This window comes from Polypterus senegalus, chromosome 14 (genome assembly GCF_016835505.1).
Source record: "Polypterus senegalus isolate Bchr_013 chromosome 14, ASM1683550v1, whole genome shotgun sequence".
NCBI lineage: Eukaryota > Metazoa > Chordata > Cladistia > Polypteriformes > Polypteridae > Polypterus > Polypterus senegalus.
The window spans coordinates 77,416,296-77,422,180 of record NC_053167.1 but is presented as its reverse complement, the minus strand read 5'-3'; positions in this window follow the sequence as shown (position 1 = coordinate 77,422,180).

Sequence of the window (5,885 nt, the reverse complement as noted above, 5' to 3'; positions counted from 1 at the left end):
GTCCTGACAGGAGTGCATTACAGTAATCTAGCGGACTGAAAACAAAAGCATGAACTAATTTTTTGGCATTTAGAAAAGTTATAAGGGATCTAGCTTTTGCCATATTTCTTAAGTGAAAAAATGCTATCCTAGTAATCTGATTTATATGGGATTTAAAATTTAGGTCAGAGTCAATAGTTACCCCTAAATTATTTACCTCTGTCTTTGCTTTTAAGCCTAATGGATCGAGTTTATTTCTAATACCCTCATTATATCCATTTTTGCCAATCACTAAGATTTCTGTTTTCTCCTCATTTAGTTTGAGAAAATTAATGTTCATCCATTCAGAAAAAACACAAGTAAGACATTGAGTTAGTGAGCCAAGAGAGTCGGGATCATCAGGCACTATTGATAAATACAGTAATGTGTCATCAGCATAGCTGTGGTAGCTCACATTATACCTTGAGATAATCTGACTTAATGGAAGTATATACTGTAGATCAAAAGAGCAGTGGACCCAGGATAGAGCCTTGTGGAACACCATATAGAATATCATGGGTCTTTGAAGTATAATTACCACAACAAACAAAGAATTTTCTACCTGCCAAGTAAGACTCAAACCAATTTAAGACACTGCCAGACAAAGGCGATTTCTAAGAATATTGTGATCAATGGTATCAAATCCGGTACTCAGATCTAAGAGAATGAGAACAGATAAATGGCCTCTGTCTGCATTTACCTGCAAGTCATTTACTACTTTACGTAACTAGCACAGTTTCTGTACTGTGATTTGTTCTAAAACCTGACTGAATCTTGTCAAGAACATAATGTTTATTGAGGTGACCATTTAGCTGCATAATGACTGCCTTTTCTAGGATTTTACTTAAGAAAGGCAGGTTAGAAATCGGTCTAAAATTTTCAAAAGCAGAGGAGTCAAGATTATTTTTCTTGAGCAAGAGTTCAACAACAGCAGTTTTAAGACAGTCTGGGAAGACCCCCGTATCTAAAGATGAATTTACTATGTCAAGAAAACTCTCCACACGCTGGATACTTCTTTGAAAAAACATTTAGGTATTGGGTCAAGGATGCAGGAGGAGGGTTTCAGTTGAGAAATTATTTTATATAAATCAGGTAAATCTATCCTGGTGGAAGAATGTAATTTGTTTAAAATGGAGTACTGTGGTTTAAGAGGATCATGACTTGGGAGATGTACTATATTATTTCTAATATCATTAATTTTGTGATTAAAAAAAATAGCAAAAGCCTCACATATTTCATTGGAAGTTTTTTGGCGGCATTCCATTGAGTGCCCTGGGTTTAGCAGATGATCAATTGCAGAGAATAAAACTCTGGCATTACTAGCATTGTTATTTATAATTTTAGAAAAATAGCACCGCCTCTCAAGGTGAACTATGTTGTTGTATTCTATTATTTTAGTCTTCAATATCTCATAGTGGATATTCAGTGTTCTGTTTTCTTTAGCTCAGACACTCTTTGGGTCTTCCATGGTGTAACAGTGCTGGTGGATTTTTAACTATCTTTTCAGGAGCAACTATGTCAGCGGCAGCTCTCACTTTACTATTAAAATTTTCCACCTTACTATTTACATTATCCTCACTATTGTAGTAAGCACTTCAAATGGGGTGTGAAGGAAATTAAGCTTGCAGAGTTACAAAAGAAAACAAATTCACTCAGAATGACATTAAAGATGTTTGTAATGGACTGGACATACAGCACTTACTGGACTCATGCAATCCAGGGTGCAGGTGCTAGAAAATAATGTGGACAAGTCTAGTGCCCCAACCAGTTTTTAAATGGAGTTTCCTCCTTCCACCACCTTTTTTCTATGTCCAGTACACCAAAACCACTTCTATTACATCAACAATTACTACAACTACTGCCACTTCAGCTGGTATGACCAGTGATGAGTCCCCCTCTCATCATAAGTATGGGCACTCTAAATAAGTGATGAACAAGTGACGAGATGACTGAGGAGGCAACACACAGAAAAAAAAAAACAGTCCTCAAGTTCTTGCAATCTATTCTGACTAACTTTGTACTATTCTCTCCCAACTCTTCAGTCAGCTACTAAAGCTGCAAAAAGTGAAGCTGCTATGGAAAACATCCTCCATTGTTGCTGTTCCAACAAAATCAGGTGTTTCTTCTCCTAATGACTACAGACTGGTGGCACTTACATCTCATACCATGAAGACCTTCGAATGGATGATAATGGACTACATGAGTCTTATTGTGAAAGACCAATTGCAGTAGTTTGCTTATCAGGTAAAGATTAGTGTGGAAGATGCAATTATCTATTTGCTGAGCAAGGTTTATTTCCATATGGAAAGAGCTGGAAGCAGCATGAAGGTTGTTTTGTTTTTTTTTTAACTTCCCAGTGCCACCCTTGTTAATGAGTAAACCTGGGGATTTGCACATGGATGAGCCTGTGTTTTCCTGAACAATGGACTATATGTCAGGCAGGCAGAACATAGTTTGTGAGGCTCAAGGACAGTTTTTCATATGCATGTGAGCAACACTGGAGCACACCAAGAAACAATCACGTCACTTTTTTCCTCACTCTGTGCACCTCAGACTATAAATATAACACCAGGTCATGCCACTTTCAGAAATTCTCAGATGATTATGTACTTATGGGGTATATTGATAAGGGGGAATAAGACAGTGTATAGTAGTTAGGAATTTTCTGTTTTAACATCAGCAAAACTATCCATCCATCCATTATCCAACCCGCTATATCTTAACTACAGGGTCACGGGGGTCAGCTGGAGCCAATCCCAGCCAGCACAGGGCACAAGGCAGGAAACTGCAGCCCACCGCAGGGCACACACACACTAAGGACAATTTAGGATCACCAATGCACCTAACCTGCATGTCTTTGGACTGTGGGAGGAAACCCACACAGACACAGGGAGAACATGCAAACTCCATGCAGGGAGGACGCGGGAAGCAAACCCAGGTCTCCTTACTGCGAGGCAGCAGTGCTACCACTGCTCCACCGTGCCACCTCAGCAAAACCAAGGACCTGAATATTACGTTTTATACCATAAAAGAACCCTATGTTTGGCCACTATTCAAAGAGTGGTTGTGGAGATGGTGCAATGCTACAAATTCTTCAGGGTCCACATCAATGACATTCTGGACTGGTTTCGTAACACTATAACTATATAAAAATAGTCTCCTTAGGACACTGCACTACTTTAATTTGGGCAATGACTTTCTTTGCATATTCTATAACTCTGTGATGGCCAGTCAGATTGATTTTCTATGTTGTGGTGTGCTGGGCAAGTAACATAATTTCAAGAGAAGCCCACCAGATCAACAAGTTCATTAAGGCAGAATCAGATACTAGATGCACTCTGGTCCTGCTGGAGGAAGTAGCGGAGGAAAGAATGATGACAAAGCAGATGGCCATCATGAATAATGCTGCACATCCTCTCTCCGATAAACTAGCACTGAGTATATAGAAGTGCGTCAGGAAATGCTACTGGGGTCCTTTATACAAAGACAATACACCTGCATAATTCCTCACTGTGACTGCTTATTTTATCTTTAATCATGTGTAATGTTTATTTCATACCCTTTATTCTGGTGTGTATTTATGAAGGGAGTTGGTGTTTGCTATAATATTAATAACATTTTTTCAGCTTCTGTATAAAGCCATATTTCCCCCTAGGGACAAATATAGATAGACATGTAAATATTCACACATTACTTTATTTGTCCCCAAAGGGAAATTAAAACTTTACAGAAGCTCCTGTGATATTATATATATACCAGTAATGGCGTACTGCATGATAACATGCAGTGAATCCACTTGACTTGAGCATTCCTAGTTTTCATACTCTTTCTCTGTACATTTAGCTTTCGTTTGCTCAGAGGTTGATGCACTTGCTGCTTCCTGAGCAGCTCTACTTTTCTCCACCCTAGCGTCTTGCTGCTTCTCTTCTTTTGTCAGCATCTTTTCGCGTTAAAACTGATTAAGTTAGTTTTTGTGTTGCAATTACTTAGTATGTTTTCTTTAATTTATCACTTAAGCTGCCACTTAAGTCTTCAATCTGCCTCAAGAATGATTAGCGAAGGTGATAGGGAATGAGAACGGCGCCCATACGCATGCGGCACACGGCTGCCCTGCTGCGCACTACCGAAAGTTGATTCTACAATAAAATAAAATAGAAATAAAAAGAGTAATAAAAATCATCACTCCGAAAGCGGACAGTAGACGTCACATAGTATATGTGTGCCAAATTTCAAGTCAATTGGTGAAACGGTTTGCGAGCTACAGGTGATTTAAAATCCTGGACAAACGAACAGCCATTGTAGCGTATTATATAAGAAGACTAGGGGGCTTCGCTCACCAACCCCCGTTTTTGGTTTTCCGGATTCACACTTTTATGATTTTTTTTTCATTGAATTGTTGCTATTTCATTAGTTTCACTTTTATTTCAGAACTTCTGTAAAAACAGTATTTGGAATCTTTCGAGTCCCAGTATGCTGAATCTTTTAAATGAGGTCAGTGAGACATGTGTTTAATGACTTTGTACCATAATTCAGGATAAATTTCTCTGTTTGGAATTTCAGCACAAACAAAGCGATCTACATCATCAGCAGTTGATATTTTTTTTGCAAAGTAACCAATAAATGCATGTGAGGTAAACCCAGTTTTTGAAATTCTCTGACTTAAACTTCAAGGCCTTACAATATGTATATACTTCTGACATATCACCTGTGTCCATATATTCAATCTCTATTCACCTTTTCATTATTTCTCCAAGTAATAATTTCTCTTTGTTTGCGCTAATGTGATGTTTACTTTCTTTTTTGGACACTGCCGTTTTTTTCTGCTTTCATATTCTGTATCTTGCTGAATTTCCCCTTGGGATTAATAAAGTATCTATCTATCTATTTGCATGTGTTACGTGCCAACATTTTTTTGAGTCTTTTGAATTCTAGTTTTCATTACACCTGCTCTGCATGTGTATAGCGCCAACGTTTGTGAACGTCTTTATGTAGTTCTACTTTGTCTTTTTCTCTGTCTTTTAATTCTGTGCCCGATTGGACGTGCTTTGTTTTAGTTCCACTTGTTCCGAGCTGATAATTACTGTCCTTATTTTCTGAATTTGCACCTAGATTATTTCTTCTTTTTTACTTTTTTCCTTCTTTTCTCCACGCTGCTTTCTTCTTCGCTTAGTCGTCGACATTTAATTTATAACATATTGTCCTTATACGCTTTATATGCGCTGAGACCCTGGATCTGTGTGTGCACAAAGCCTTAGTTTACACGACTGAGTGTTTTGCAGCTCGTGGTCTTATTTGATATTGATTGTAAGTAGGGCGTGTCTTGCAAGAATGCCATGTTCTACGTCATCACGAGACGGTCCAGGGTCAATCTCTGAGACGCTCCGTGGCCATTCTCTTTCGTCTCGCGGGTCTTTTAAGTATCTTCCGTGATCTTAACGTGAAACTCACGTCTCCTATCCCTACTGTTTCTCTCCAGTATTTTTTTTATAATAGAGATATATATAAAACAAACTATCCAGAGCGCTGTCTTATCTATCTATTGCTTAGCAGTCCTAAAAGACAGAATTCGAGATCACAATCCGCGTGCAGTACATTGTACATTCGGCCTCCCAGAGTTGCATGTCATTTTTTGCCAGTTCTTCCTTCCCATAAGAGAACGAACGTGTGCGTGCACATGTCTTGTGATGTTGTTGTCTTGGGTCCACGTTTGACCAACCACCACCCCACCGCACTCTTGTTCGGTTTCCGCAAAGGGATGGATTAACTCAATGTACCCGAGTCAGACTCTTGGTACCACTACAGCTCGTAAACACCTGCGTCACTTCTTTAAACTGAAGTCCCAAGAGCCGGAAACTCATGCACGAGCA